The 15,755-nt window shown below is 51.1% G+C and overlaps 1 protein-coding gene across 7 annotated transcripts in view; it reads left to right on the forward strand.

The window, feature by feature from the left end:
• HOXB3 (homeobox B3) overlaps positions 1-15,755 on the forward strand; it is a 53,759-nt gene that overhangs the window by 33,457 nt on the left and 4,547 nt on the right. For 4 of the 7 annotated variants that reach the window (XM_074320788.1, XM_074320787.1, XM_074320789.1 and 1 more), the window contains exon 3: positions 15,013-15,100. The gene's annotated coding sequence lies outside the window, so the exon portion shown is untranslated. Of the gene's footprint in view, positions 1-5,562; positions 6,803-8,043; positions 9,867-10,038; positions 14,593-15,012; positions 15,101-15,755 lie in introns of those variants that run through there. The other 3 variants (XM_074320790.1, XM_074320791.1, XM_074320793.1) reach the window with 3 other exon arrangements.

The raw sequence follows: 15,755 nt of genomic DNA on the forward strand, positions 1-15,755 counted from the left end.
GACCATTTTAATGGATTTGTGGTCAGAACCTTGCAGGGAGTTAGTTGCTGGAGCCCGGCTTGGGGCACACATTGGGAGCAGGCTGAATTCAACACTAGGCTGTGTTTTGTATCTGGACAATCAAAGCCCACCACTCCCCTACAGAGTCCAGGCCCCTCCAGCGCCCCACCTCTGCATCAGGAGCCAGATTCTGAGGCCAAACCGGTCCAGTGCCTTCTGCACGGGCTGTGATGCCGCCACAGCTGGACCCTACGGAGGCTGACACAGGCAGGGCTATTTCTTTGGGGTTTGTTAAAACATCTGGGGCCTCAGCCTTTTCCCCATTGAGTTGCTTTTGGTTCAGACCCCTCCAAACAAACCAATAACATCCCTGAAGCCCCAACTTCCCCCACCCTAAACCCCATTTGTCCTTCCCTTGTCTTGCTTGTCCCCATGGCTGTGGCTGGGCTGCCCCCAGAGCTGGTGAAGATAAGGCTGGGAATGTGTGGAGAGGGGTTTCTTCAGGAATGTATTTTTTGCTCCCCTTTGCACCTCTACCCCACACTGTTGCCAAGAACTCCGATTCTGGTTGTAACTGGGCTGCTTATTCTGGGGCCGAGCTGTAGGTTTGGGGATTTGCTTTGTTTTGTTTATATCTGAGATGAAGGCGTCTATGTACATTTCTCTGTCTAGGCCTGCGAAACAGATTTCTCCCATCGTCCCTGGTGTTCAAACTTTTAATATGCAACCCCCCGCCCCCCATCCTTTTCCTATTGATCAGTCTCCATTGTTTGTCAATTTGAAACTAAGTGTCAGGGTACTAACACCTGGGAAGTAGGGACCGGAGGCTGCCAGGCTGACTTCAAAGCCTTTTTCTTCCTTTTTCTTCCCTTCCCCTCCAGTTCAGATCTCCAGCTGTCTTCACTGGAGTTGGGTGTGAGGGGCACTGAGACAGGGTGTGACATAGGTAGAGAGAAACTGATTGTCCACTTCTTTTGTGTGGAAACCTTAGGCCCGGTCTTTGTCTCTAGAGCGTATTCTCAGCCGGTCAGTAGAATTTGGTTCCCTGTAATAGTAACACCACAAATGAAAAAAGTCCCCCTTGTGGTTATTCTCAACTCTGGAAGTCCCAGAGTCACCTCTTCACCCTGTCCCTTTTTTGCACCTTCAAAATGTACCACAAAAAATAAAAAAATGGAATGAAAGCCAGAAACCCTATTATATATATATATATATATATATATATATATATATATATATACACACACACACACACACACACCCCGTGGACTTATGAAGTGTTTCTTTTGAAGCTGGTCCCTTTAGAAATTTTGTTGATTATTTAGGATAGGGAGAGTGGGTTCCACTAAAATCAGTATCCTAGGAGTGTGGAAGAGAATGGAGTTGGGGGAATCTGAATCTTAAAGGATGCAGAGAAAACTGGAAGCTGAGAAATCCAGGGGCTTGGAGAAGGGCTCGTGCCCACCCCACCCCCACCCCCAGACGCCCCTGCAGACTATTTCTGCACCTCCACGAACTAAGCAGAAGCAAGAGGAGAAGGGAGAGAGGAGAGGTGGGCTGTGTGGGTAAGTGTGTGTCTGGGGGGTGGTTAGGGGGCTGTAGATAGAGTAGGTATAGATGTGAGTCTGGGAGAAAGAAGGAGAACTCACTACTATTCCATTGGTGGGTTGGGGGGAACCCACCTATTTTGCAGGAAAATTTCTCCTCCTGAAGGGGAAGGTCATAGTGGTCCTTTGAGTCTGAAATCGAAAGACCCCCTTCCCCCTCCTGGTCACGTGATTCATTAAATAATTAATGCCGAGGTTGCAGAATAGATATGTATTCGTCAGGAAAATCGCAGGCTCGGTCTCCCTGTTTCTGACGTGCAATTCAACTGTCCTTTGAAAAACAAGCCTATACCCCGAGAAAAAAAGAGAGAGGGGGAGAGAGAGGGAGAGAGAGAGAGAAAAAGAGAGGGAGGCAGCAATAAAACAGCCCCGCAGCCGGAGCCACACCGCGGGCTGGGGTATTGTAAGTAGAAGGGATTTCTCACTACCTACCGCGTCTTATATGTCCATGTAAATTTATTGTTTGTTATTAATGTTATTGTCGTAAACTGTGACAAATAGCCATCTTCATTTCCTGCCATTTCTCTTCACACGGTGCTCTGTGTGTTTATACCCATTGAGGCATTGCATAGAGATTTTAGGAATATTCCTCTTCTCTCTCTCTCTCTCTCTCTCTCTCTCTCTCTCTCTCTCTCTCTCTCCCTCTCCCTCTCCAACCTTTTTCTTGATTTATAGCAATATGGGTGTCAGCTTCTCAGCCCGCATGCCAGCCATTGTATGTGTGTATGTGTGTGTGTGTGCGCGCGTGTGTGTATGTGTGCGCGTTTGCGTGTGTTTGTGAGCGAGTTGTGTTGTTTATGGCCATGTCTTCGATAAATCATTTCTCACGGAAAATGATGTGGAAGCTGGGCTATTTCTGCAGCCGGGAGAGAGTGACTCTCGGAGGCACTTCCTCCCTTTCTGCTCTGCTCCCAGGAGTTGGTTATTTCAGACGATTTACAGTAATATATCAGCAGTTAATATGAAAGCTCTGTAGCTGGAGGTCTTAAATTACAGCATCCGTGATTATCAATTAAGACGACATTTGTATAAATTTGGTAAACCAGAAATGCCTCATTGGCATATAAACCCAGTCAAAGACCACGACCTAATATAAAAATTATATTTGTGAGCCTGATAGAGCCAACATTCCTGCAGCAGCAGACAGAGCTTCATTTTTCAGCAGTTCCTCTCTAGGAGTTGGGCTGCTCTGACTCCAGTCTGGAGGGAAAGAACCCAACTCTGAAGGCAGAAGGGAGCCTGCGGGCAAAAGAGGTGGAGGGGAGGGGGAGGAAGAAATTACTAGAGTTGAAGGCAAAGATTTTTGTAATCAATGGGGATCAGATCGAAGTCCTGTTCAATTGGAAGGGAGCTGGAGAGATTCAGCTATAGTATTAAAGCTTAATCCATAGGACTGATGTGAAAGGCAGGGTATTTAGGGTGGAGAAGGAGCTGCCCAAATTCGGGGAGACAATGAAGGCAGAAGGTGAAGGACAGGGAGAGAAGCTAAAGCCTTGGCTCCCCACCCTTCTGGTTAACAAAACAAGGAAATGAATTCACACCCCCATAGCCTTCCTTCGACCTCCTGAAACAAAGAAAGTTTCCTCAGCAGTGAGGAACTTGTGTGTGGGGCTAAAGCCGGAGAAGTTCTCAAGTTTTTCTAGAAAAGAAATGTTCCAGGAATCAGGTGGTCCCAGAAAGTTGGAGAGTGTTCCAGGACATGGAGTGTGCTCCTCTCCCTAAGCCCCCATCCAAAGAGGAAGCAAAATGGGGTGCAGATTGGGAGAGGGTGGGCTGGCAACTTTTCTCTAGGGTTTCTTGTGGAGGTCTCAGTCCCTCCCCATCAGGGAAGAGCCTGCTGGTCAAGAGCAAGGCCAGAGGTGGCTTCTGAGGATATGCTATGCTGCGCCCCAAAGTTGTGATGGATGAGAGGCAGAGGGCCAGAGCCTTTGCCAAGTCCAGTCTGGGCTGCTGGCTTTTTTTTTTTTCCTGGCTGGAGCTGAGCCAGCTCACTTTATAGCCACTATTATCTGTGATATTTAACTCTGCCTGCTAGTGTAAACCTTTGAGTGGGAAAATTAGAGTGACGCTGCTCCCAGGTGTTAATTATTTATAGCATCAGCTGCCGTAGAGTTGTGGCTTAGGCTCTAGTGATGGAGCATCCAGGAGCTCGCTCCCATGCTTTGCTTCAAGTAGGTGCTGAGCCCCGTCCTAATTAACAGGCAGATTTGTGGTTGGGTGGTGGATAAAGCCTCCCAATTTGGGAGTCTGGATTGAAAAGGGTTTAGGGAGAAAGAGGAGAGGGACAAGACCCTAGGCTGGGATGGGTGGGGGCATTACCTGGCCTGGATAAAAGGAATTGGGCGGAGTCTGGATTCACAGGCAGCTTTGACAGGGCTGGAGATCATAGGAAGGGGTGAAGGGCTGGGGGAGGCAGCAAACAGACCCAAGGGATGGGGGCTCCAAGTGCTTCAGGACCTCTATCCTTCAGTGTTGGAGAATCTCCCCGACACACACACAGAAGGTGGGAGGCGAGTATTTCCTTTTCCGTCACCTGGGAAGGGGTGTGTGTAAATGTGGAAGGGTTGAGTTCACCCCCAAACCAGTACTCCAGAATTTAGGTCAAAGTCTTGGAATTCCTGAGAGTGTGGGGAAAGATGACTCCTTCCTTAGAGAGGAAGAGGGACATAAAGGAGAAGGAAGAGGGTAGAATCAAATCATATTTATTAGCTTCTGAATTCAGCCTGTTTTGGAGGATGGGGAACAAAAGGTGGAGGGTGAAAGATCTGCTCTTTGGGACAGGCCACAGCTAGTGAGGAGAGCTGGGAGCCAGTCCCATAGGCCCCTGCCCCTGTATTCCCAACGCCTCCTCCCATCTCTCCTCACCCTGCTGCCTTCTCCTGTGCCTTTGACCTGGAGGTCTGATCCCCCCTTTTCCTCTCCATTCTCTCAGCCTCCTTCAGGTCTTTGTCTCTTCTGGCCCTGGGGATACCCCTTCCCCTCCCCTTTCCCCCAGTCACACACAGACTCTTCCCCAGGAGACAAAAGCAGGGAGACCATCCCTTCCCACCATTATCTTTCAGTTGCTAGTCCCTCACTAAATCTTCCTATGTGAGGCCTTATGCCCTCCATCCAGGCCTATCGGCCCACCCCCCAAATCAGCAAGTTTGAAAAGATTATTTAAAAAAAATAGATACATTTGGTTCATTTAACCATGAAGCACTCTGCCTCTTACCAGTTACACACACACAAACACACACACACACTTGCTTTTGTGCTGTTCAGAGGATGGGGTAGAATGCATTTGATGGAAGGGGCTTTAGGAAAGCTGCTGACTCTGTCTTCTCCCCAGACTCTGCTGGTGTCCACTTTCTCTATATAATTACAATGTTTTCCCTGTGTCTTCGAGAAGCTGGGCTGCCACTGCTTTAATGATCAGAGGAGTTGGATAGAAAGATGAGGAGAGAGAGGATGAAGGAAAAAGAGAGGACCCTAGAGAGAGAACAAGCAGCAGGATCCCTTTCTGAGGCGGGAAGTCAAGGCAGGGCCCAAGGAGAGGAAGACAAAGTGGAGACAAAGACCAGTCAGAGAAGCAGGGAGGCTGTCCTGGAAGAATGAGCCCCACAACTGGGTGGATACACACTTGCACTCAGAGTTAAGTGAGAAGAAAGGAAGTGGAAAGGAAGCCACTCACTTAGCCCCCTTCTCTGTAGATGAGAATGTCTCCATGACAGAAGAGAGAGTTTTCCCTGCAGAGGGTAGGGCCCTGAGGCCAAGGGCTCCACATTGCTCCAAGGAGAGGGGCAGCCCAATAAGCGAGCCCAGCAATGATTTCTGGAGACATTCCTAAGTCCTTCAAAGAGTCCGTTCAAAATCACCCAAGACACGGAGAGAGGCAGAATTTGAGAAGACAAAGGGCTGTGAGAAAGGGACAGAGATGACAGAGATGGGGGGGGGGTAGAGAGAGAGAAAAAGAGAGAGAGAGAGAGCCCAACCCCCTGGGGGGCAGGCACAGAGGGGAGATGGCTTCAGGGTCTGGAAGCTCCTCCAGACTTTGTGCTTTCTTTATAGGCAACTGCCCAAAGCTGAAGCCATCCCTGAAGCAACTGGCTCTAGAGTAGGCCCTCCTGGGTGCTAAATCAGGTGTGAGGCAACTGGGGCAGGACTGAAGCCTCAGGGAATAGCCAAAATGTCTTGGGCATTCCAATTTCCTCTTCTACCACCAGCATCAGTAACTTAATGGTTGGACTGTCCCAAACCAGAATTCCACCATGGGGGGGGGGGGGAGGTTGGGGTCAGTCTCTCACACGTGGACCCTAGGATCTTTCTTTGGCCTCTCTTCCCCCTGGTGGGTTTGGTCTCTTCCTTCGGTCTTTAGGGACTGGGAGAAGTAGATCTTCCAGCCGCCTAAGAACTTTCCCTTTCACCTCCAATCCACATCCGTTCCCTTGAATCCCAGCCTGAACAAACGGATGCCACCCTCACTAATCTCCTCCCTCCCCCATCTTTCAGGAAAGAAAAGGAAAAAGGGAAAGAAAGAAAGTTCCTACCAGCCTAAGCAGTTTTTAAAAACTCCAGGAAAATTGGGAAATGCAAGCTTCCCGGCCTCCCCAGTCCCTCTCTGCCTTACCCCCTTGACGCCGCTCTGCTCCCTCCATTGGGCATCCCCCACTCCTCGTCCTCTCGTCCTGTCCTGCCCAGAACTCTCTTCCTTCCCCTCCCTTCGCCGGGCCGGACATATGGAACCCATTTCGCTGGTGACATTGAAGAGCCGCCCGTGCGCCCGCCTTCCTCCATGGCGCCCCCGGCGCTCCCGCGCCTCGCTGTGCCCCCGTCACTCGCGGCTCCCCTCGCCTGGCAACTTGGCCGGCTCTCAGAGCCCCGAACCCAGCTCGGTTCCTGGCCGCCCCGGCGAAGGGGGATCCCCGGCTTCTCCAGAGAGGGGCGCCCCAAGTGGAGACCCCGTGCGCCCAGCCGCCCCGCGGCCTCGAAGGCCAAACAAAGCCGGGGGCGGGGGCGGGGGCGGGGTGCGGGCAGCGTTTCCGGGCCTCTCCCCGCGCGGGCCTGCCGCCCTGGGCTGCCCGGGTCTGAATTACCGGGATGCGGCCGGCGGAGCCCCAGCTGGGGCCGAGGGACCCGGGCCTGGCCGTTGGCTCCCGCGCACGCCCCACTCCTGGCCACCCGCCGCGGCCCGCGCCTTAGCGGGAGACGCACAGGTAAGTGTGGGTGCTGAGCCAGGGCGTACCCGGACGGGCTTGGGGTGGAGAGCAGGGGTGACAGGGATCCCTGCCCTCAGACCTCCCTCCTGGATCAGCAAAGAGGCTGGATCCGAATCGTGGAAGATGAAGATGAGGGCAACGTAAGAGGCGAGGGGAGTAGAGGAATCCTCGTGTGCAGGGTAGTGTGGAGGAATGTGGGGCTGTGAGAATGGGTGTGTGGACTGGAACGGTTCAGGGATGGGGGAGCTCTCCCCCTCAGGAGGGGTGTTGGAGGCTGTGGAGTGTTTTCCATGGGAGCTGGGAGCTGTGGGTTGTAAGGGGCATCTGCTGGGGTGGGGGCACGCATGCCTGAGTCCTGCTCCCACAGTCCAGCTGCCACCATGGCCAAGCCTCAAGGTGTTGAGGGTTATTTGAAGCTGGAACTACAAGGGGTTGCGCTGAAGCCGGGTGTTAAACTGAGAAGGTAGGAGAAGGGGTGATTTATGGCTTCAGAGAAGCTGTGTTTACTCCCTGCCTGCTCTGGAAACCAAAAACCAAACAGAGTAGAGGTGGGAGAAGCCCCTCTCCTTAGAGTGGGAGGTAATGCCAGGTTGATTCGCTGGGATTTATTTTCCCAGATGTGGGGAGATGGTGGGAACTGTCCCTGCAGGCACAGGCGGTGCTGGGTCTGTGTGAAATATAAGAAGAGTGTGCAAGCATGCACACGTGTAGGTGTGTTGTGCATAGTGTGAGTGCTTGGGCTGAAGTTTGTCCGGTGCAGCATGGCTTTGTGAGTGGTCACAGAGGGAACAAGGAGGGAGACTGGATGTTTCCTGGTCCTGGTACTCTCAGATGTGGTAGTGTGGATAAACTCTGCTGCCCCGTGCCCTCGCCATGGGGTACTGCTTGGTCCCGCCTGTGTTTTCTTTCCTCCCACGGCCGCATGCAGCAGAGTCCACTTGGCCTGGCCCCTGGCCCCTCTGTTCCATCTGCCCACACCACCTGATCTTCACTTTGAACCTTTAACTTTGCCATGGGAGACTAAGGAATTAGTGAGCATAGCTGTGTGGGAACGGGAGGGAGAGAGGAGAAAAAGGTCTGAGGAGGGGAGATTGGTGGTTTGAGGCTGGGCCTTGGCAGGCTTGGGTTCCACCATTGCTGCTCAAATTCCCCTGAAGTCCCTGCTTGGGGGCGGGGGAGGGGGGCATGGGAGCACAAAGGGGAGCAGAGTGAGGGAGCCATGCAGGATGATGGGGGTGGGGAAAAAATATTTTGACCCCAGATAGTTATTTCCGCAGGCCAACTGGTGGCTCTTGCATTTCTATCCAGACGCCTGGCTTTGCCTTGAAATTGTTTTGCATTAAATTTTCTCAGCCACAGAATTATCTTTCCTCGCCTCCAGCTAAACTTGCATTTTTCCACCAGACACTTGGGCCCCACACCAATGAAATCTGAGAGGAAGCGGCTGGGCCCTAAGTGGCCATAATTTAATTGATTTTATCATAAATCATCAACTTGATGAAGAACCCGAGGTTTCAGTGAAGTAAATTGATATTAATGGGAGTTTCTTGAAATGCAAACTCGCTGTATTGTTGGGGCATCTTGAGCTGGGGAGGTGGATTACGTGTGTCCCAAGAGCAGGGAGCCTGGACCTGGAGCCTGGCACAGCTTTAGGGGGTAGGGAAAGCAAGCTGTGAGGGGCAGCTGCAGGCAGACTGATTTCTGGGGAGGGAGAAGGCAGGGAATGGAACTTTGTGGGGAGGGAGCAGAGTCTGACTCCGTGAACCCTGCTGGCCATCTTGGGAATGCCGGTCTCCAACTGGGGAGAGGCAGTTGGGAAGCTGGTAGGTGTGTGGGCAGAGTAGGGGGTCGGGTGAGAAGGCCAGGCTGGTACAATGGGTGCATTGACTCTTGGTTAAAAATTGCCAGGTTGAAACCTTCCTCTTCTAATTATACAAATTAATTATTTACTGCTCAGGTTCCTGTGTCCAAAAACAGCACTTTTGACTTGGTGATGAAGGTAGAGAACAACCACCTCCCTTCCCCCCACACTCACAGAAGAGCAGTAAGAGCCAGTGCATGTGCCTCTGTGAGGGCAAGAAGGACCAGGAGTGGGGTTGGTGTAAGCATTTAAATCCCAAAAGAAAAAATCCTGTGTGTGGCTGTGTTGGTGCCAGTTATTTTCTGAACTCAGTTTATTGTTATTGCTTAGTGTCGCTCACATCAGCACATAGAGAACCACAAACTCTCAATCCAAAAAGGGATCTCAGAAGATCACTTAGCCCAACACCCCCTCCACACACATGCTCTGGCTTTATAGAAGGGGACACTGAGGCCCAAGGAGTTCTCTGTTTCAGCTCACACAGCCAATCTGGACTGCCTAGAACCCAAGCCTCCTGACTCCCAAGCAGATTTCAAGGATGACTAGAAAAATCACTTCCCCGCTCTGAGCCTCAGTTTCTCTATCTGTAACACTGGCAAGGGTGGACAGGATAATCCCTGAGTTCTTCCACTTCTGAATGTGAGTAATTCTCTAGTGCTTGGGAGCAGCTCCCTATGTGTGTCCTCGGATTCTGTGGGCCTCTGGGTACAGAAATGACTACATGTTTATTTGCAATATACAGGGTTTTGTACCCGCCCAGAGCAGTGTATGGTGACTCAGACTGGCTCTAGGAAATCCACTGGAATCTGGACCATTCCTCCTCCTGACGGTTGGAGGAGAAGCCCAGGTCTCCAAGAGCAATGAAGATAGAAGGCAGTGGAAGGGCTAGCTGGATTGGGCTGGGGTTGGCATCTGGAAGGAGGCTAAGGAAGGAGGGCTAAGCCTCACAGAGCAAGGCACTCTCCTTGCCAGGCACGGAGCTGAGGCTGGAGTTGTTCAGAATGCAGTCTTAAAGTCCGTTCTACCATACCAGGGACTGAATTGTGGTTTCAGAATTTAGATCCCATGATGGCAGGCCACCCGCACCCACAGCCCACCCTGACCCTTTGGACCCTCTCTCCCTTGGAGAGGGCACACACAGGGTGCCACAGCACTATACCAGGTCTCTTCCCAGGACAGCCAGGACAGGAGGCTTGCAAGGTGGGTGACGCTCCCTCCCCAATTCTTGGTTTTATTTTCCATCTCTTTCCCCAACTGGGAGAAAATAAAATTCAAAAGGGAAGGGGTTTCTCAGAAGTTGCGTGGCTGTTAGGGGGGGTGGGGGAGATTTCTTGTAGGATCAGGGATATGAAGAGGCCAGCAGAGGAGGGGAGGTTTCCAGTGTGGTCAGGAATATGAGTTGTGCTGGAGGAAGTGGGAAGAGATGGCAAACAAGTTCACCTTTTGGGTTCTAGAAATCAGAGTCTCTGGTTAGATAATCTACTTCCTAAAGCCTCACCCTAAACCCTATTTTGAGAGAAAGAAATGAGAGAGAGAGAGAGAGAGAGAGAGAGAGAGAGAGTTGGCAGGTCCAGACTCTGGCCCTATCCCATTCTGACTTTGGAGTTTTATATTTGGAAGCAATTCGGAAGGCCTTCCGCTGATTGGTCATTAATCCGGTGAGTTATTGTCTGCTAAACAGAGGTCACTGGGAGAGAGACATCCAATCTGTCAGGAGAGACCTGCGCAGTCACTCGCAGCGGCTGGGCCCGTTCCTCTTTTGCCTGCTTCTCCCTTCCTTTTCCCGTACCCCTCACCCAGCTGTCCTAGATTCAGCCCTCACCCTCTTGCCTTCTCCAGTCTGCCCACTTTTGTCTGGACATCCGTTGGGGTGGGGTTTGCCCGGCCAGGACTGAGCTTCGATGAGGCGAGACCCCTGATTCAGAACGGCTCATAGGCCAGCAAGGAGCTCGCGGCACCGTCATCCGCTCATCAGCGCGTTCAGGCGGCCTCCATGATCACTGAGTAGCCTTTGCAAATACCATCGTGGCTGCCCTGTTTTTTTCCTGCCTCCCCCACGCCCTGCCGCCTGGGGTGGGGGGAGAGTATTGCTTGGATTTTTCTTCTTCAGTGGTAATGGCCTTTTTATTCTTTCGATCTCTGCTTTTGCTTAGGCGGGTCTACACCGGCCTCAGCCCAGGCGCTGAATCTTCTTGCGGCTGCCCCTTTGTTCCCTCCCGCTCCCGCATCTTAGAGAGGATGGAGACTGGGGATCCAAATATCAAGAGCCGTCTTCAGTAGCAGTTCCCAATTTACAACCCCTAGCTTTGAAATTTTTATTTTTAATTAAGTTTATTGGGGTGACAAGTTAGTAAAATTACGTAGGTTTTAAGTGTACAATTCTATAATACATCTACATATCACTTTGTGTGCTCACCATCCAGAGTCAGTTCTTGAAATTTTTATTAATATTTAGGAAAACATGGAGATTCGGGTGCGTGTGTGAACTTTACATGACTCTGCTGCTGCCACAAAGTTAGACAGTAAAACTGGAAAAGAGAGTGGGACCGGGCACCCAAGACAGGACCGCAAAGAAACAGATTGCGAGGCGCCTCTCCCAGCTCAGGTTCCAGCTTCTCCACAAGCCCTGCGGGCCGGCGGATTTGGGGCTGGCTGAGCTGGGGGCAGCATCTTTGGTCGCCCCGAAGCTGATATTAGAAATAGATTTTAAAGAAGCCAGCCAGTTTGTGCTTATTGAGAGAATTTTCGTTTGTTCTTTGATGGATTTTTTTGGGGGACAGGGAAACAGACATGATCCCCCAAAGGCCTAGAAAGCTGGGTCGCCAGTGATCTCTCAAGGGAGTTTAAAGTGCTCCTTGTCCCCTGTTACTGTGGAAGAGGGGAGTGCCAGCACCAAATTCAGTGCTCTGGCTTTGTGGAAACTGAATCAGAGAGAAAAGAATGTCTATGAAGGGGAATATTTTCTCTAATTTTTACCTCTATTATTAATTTTTGCCTTTATTAGATTACACTAAGATCTCTGTGTCTTAATCTTTCTCTCCATTTTTTTCAATTTCTCTCTCTCTCACATACACAACACAGTAAGTTGCCCAAGTTTATCTCCTTGAGTCTGGGAAGAAATTGTTCCCTCTTCTCTCTCTAGTCTGCCCCTAAATCATGACTTCACCGCAGGGGTGAAGCCTTCTCCACTCCTCTTTTTTCAGACTCCAAAGTCTTTTCTCAGACCCCTCTGCTCTCTGTCACCCCAAATTCCCTGCCCAAGCTCCTCACTGCACTGCCTTGGTCCCCTGAAGTTTGAAAAGTCCATAATCCACATCAACATCGCAAACGAAATGGGTGCCCTTGGGGCTGCCTGTTCTACCTCCACCCCCCACCCTCCCAGCCCCAGTCAGGGGCAATCGGCCAGCTAGAAATCTCTGAGAAAGAAAGAAAAAAGGCAAGAAAGAAACCAAACTGGGATCTTTTTTGCCTCCCAAGCATTTCAAATGGGCTCTGCTCCACAGAATTAAGAAGTCCCCACTCCATCTCCTACCGCATTTGGGAGTGCATGTCCTCTGAAATTTTTCTCCAGGTTAGCTTTCTTGCTCCCCTGTTCTTCTTTATGCTCCCACCCCACTGCACCCCACTTTCTTGTGCAGCCAAAAGGGACCACAATCAGGTGAGGCTCCGAGATGGGAGGGAGGGGGTCTCCGAAAACCTCCTCCACCCTCAGCTCAGCTCCAGGTTGGATCCTTCTGCAGCCCCGGCTTGCATGCCCGCAGCTGATTGAGTGTCCTCCGGGCTCTCTTTTTCATTCCTTGAGGCAAAGCTGTGTAGCCCCACAAGCGACCAGGTTCTCCTCTACTCTCAATTTCACTATGACCTTCTCTAGCCAGTGGTAGCGACAGCTAGAAGAGCTGGAGCGTCTGGGGTACACTCTTGACTTTTTAATTTTGGGGAGTGAGAGAAAAGGTGCTGGTTTCTTTCAGCCTCTGGAAGCATCCCTGGGCCAAATCCCTGACCCACGAGGCCCAAGGGAGCCTTCCCATGTTGTAGATTTCTAATCAGGGTCTAGAGATCTCAGGACAGACTCCTTGCAGCCACACACTCAGGCAGCCATAATGGCTCACTTTGAGGGTCCTGGTTTCATACCCAACACTGGGTCTGGTTTGGGCATTTTCTTTCTTTGATACTACTAATAAACACAGAAAAAAATCACTCCCACCTTCCACCCTCATCTCCTCCTCCAGACTTCCCTCAGCCACCAACTCTATAGGCAGGCCATAGGATCCTTGGGACATCACAGTGGGAAGCTCAGCATACAGTTCCTGTGGCTGGAAGGTAGGGAGGTCATGAGTACTGCTGCTCCCCATTCAGCAGGGCCCCAGGAAATTGGCTGCTCCAACCCATGAAAACTGACTTAGCGGGCCTAGAAGAAGTGGGGGCTGGAGGAAGCCCCTTTCTCAGCCCAAAGCAGAGTTTGAGTGGGGAGCGACGGTATGAGGGAAGCTTTGCCAGACGCAACCACCCTCTCCTGGAAGGGAGACAATAGCTGGAAACCATCTCTCACCTTTGTTCTCCCAGTTCCACCTCTCCTGATGCATCCAGATAGGAGAAGGCAAAAGCCAAATATTCTAACCAGGAGGTCACAGGGTAGTGACTGGCTCTGCCTGCTCGAAGTTAAGAGAACAAGTTTTCCAATATGCCTTTGTAGAAAAGAGAGACTATCTGCCTTCTATTTTATCCCCTAAGCCCCGAGTCAGCAGTTAGGCAGAGTTGCAAACTCCTGCTTTTGGAAATGTCCTGGTGTTCTTTTTGTCTTTTTCCTTCACCAAAATGGCTCTTCCCCACCCCCAACCCAAATCTGCAGACACCTACATTCTTGACTCCTGTCTTCCTCCTACAGGCCTCCTCGCCTTTTCCTGCCCTTCTCAAACACACCCTAAGAAAAGTTTAGCTTTTGTAGTCTTTCTCACTTGTGCCAAGAATCAAAAATCTTGCACAGCTAAGAGAACAAACAGGTTTGTTCTGAATAATGATAACAATAACCACTATCCCGTCTGTTCTGCCCGTGCATTTAAAATTAAGCCATTTTGCTAGTTCTTCTCATCCTCTTAGAAGTACAAATGCCTTTATCACCTCTTAGCCCCTCTGCCTGTCCGGAGGTGAGAATTGTAACAGAAACTTCTCCGTGAAGTTCTTACAGCCTCTTATTGCCAGCCGGTCTGGAGCTCAAGCTAAACACAGGGTCCTCCTTTTGTCACCCTCTCCTCAACCTCCCCTCCCCCTGCAAGATGGTCTGGATTTTTTAAAATAATCACTCACCGCTTGTTGTCTGTTCTCAAAAAAGGGGGGGTTGTTTAAAAAAAAGAAAAAGGTCTGGACTTCCCCCCTACTGATTGGAAACGGGGCCTGGAAATGTGTGAGGAGAGGAAGAATAGAGAGGGTGTGGGGTAGAGAAGAAACAGACTGGGAGACTCAGAAGAAGGGAGCCAGAGCGAGAGGGCAGAAGACCCAGCTGCCAGTCCCAGAGGAGTTAAACTACTAAAAAAAAAAAAAAAAAAAAAAAAGTCCTAGTGTTCTACAGCGAATGAATGCCGAAGGGCACCCAGCACCCCCACCCCCAGGGAAGCCAGGGTCTTTGACTAGGCCTCCCAACAGCTACTTCTCCAATTAGCATAATGGTTTACTAGTGGGGTGGAGGGAGCTGTGTACTCCAACTGGTTTTGCCTCGCCTTTGCTCCCCCAGCCTCCACTGCCAAAATCACCATTTAAAAATTTACCTGTTCTTAAAAAAAGAGAGAAAAAAAAAACCAAACCCGAAAACCTCTACCTTTTTCCCTTTCTCACTCTTTTTTTTTGGGGGGGGGTAAAAATTCCCCCCTCCCCCAATACCACCATCACCTTCCCTCCTTATCAGGCATCTAAGCTTGCTAAAGGGGGAGAGGTAAGGGGATGTGTGTGAGCTTGTGTGTATGTGTGTGTGTGAGAGAGAGTGTGAGTGTGTGTGTCTGTGTGGTTTTTTTTTTTTTTTTCCCTGTGCAAAAGCAGAGGCCATTGTTACGGAGAGTAGGGCGTACCAGTCTTATAGGGCAACCACACTGTGGCGGCTTGGCCGTGCTGGAGCCCGGAGCTGGATTCTCCACGAGCCCAGCCGCCCCAGCACCTTTCGGTCTTCTTCTATTTTTTTCCCCGCTCCCCCACCCCCTCCCTCCTGCGCACCCCCGCTCCTAAGCCGAGTGAATTGAAGCGGACGCCGCGCGGCTCCTCCGGCCGGTCTGCCCCTCGGGCTCACCAGCCAGGGTGGCTATTGGGGGGGGGCGCGACGCAGCTTTAAACAGTGGTCTTTTTTTCCTTTGCCTTCAAGGAGGGGAGATTTCTCGCCTGCCGCTCGCGCTGGGGCTCGATGTGAATATATATTATGTCTGCCTGTTCTCCCCTCGTCGGTGGCTAAGGTAAGCTGGACTGAAATAGGCTATCAGTTTGTGAATGGCGGAGAGTATGTCTCAATGATTTATGGCCCATATGACTCCAATCTCGGTTCAAGAAGAGTTCACAAGCTTTAAGCTTCCTTCCACGCAGCGACTCTCTCTCTCTCTCTCTCTCTCTCTCTCTCTCTCTCTCTCTCTCTCCCTCTCTCTCTCTACCTCCCTCCCTCCCTCCCTCCCTCCCTCTCTCCCTCTCCCTCTCTTCCTGCTTCTCTCTTTTTCTCCTCTTTTCTTTCAGCAGCCAGGTCCAGGGCTGAATTTTCCCCCGGCTGCTAAGAAGAGCTTAACCTGTCTCTCTCTTCCTTCCCTGTTCTTTTATTTTTCTTCCATTAATTTTTTTAAGTCCTGGTAGGTGGACTATCCCCTCTCCCGTGGTTCCCAAGCTATTGTTACTCTCCTCGGCTCTTCTGGGGGTGTGCCTGCAAGGTGGGGTTCTTGGGGGTGGCTCATTCCAGCGAGATCCTGGGGGGAAGCCGGGAGCCACCGTCTCCCTCTCTGTCTCCCTCCTGAGAAGCTGTTTGAAGCCTGGATTTTTCCAACATGGAGGCAAGGGAAATAGACATGTTTGGCTTGGTAGAGCTGTTCCCCACCCCCTCCTCTCCTGGATCCCCAGATCTTGGAT

This window comes from Rhinolophus sinicus, linkage group LG15 (genome assembly GCF_036562045.2).
Source record: "Rhinolophus sinicus isolate RSC01 linkage group LG15, ASM3656204v1, whole genome shotgun sequence".
NCBI classification, from domain to species: domain Eukaryota; kingdom Metazoa; phylum Chordata; class Mammalia; order Chiroptera; family Rhinolophidae; genus Rhinolophus; species Rhinolophus sinicus.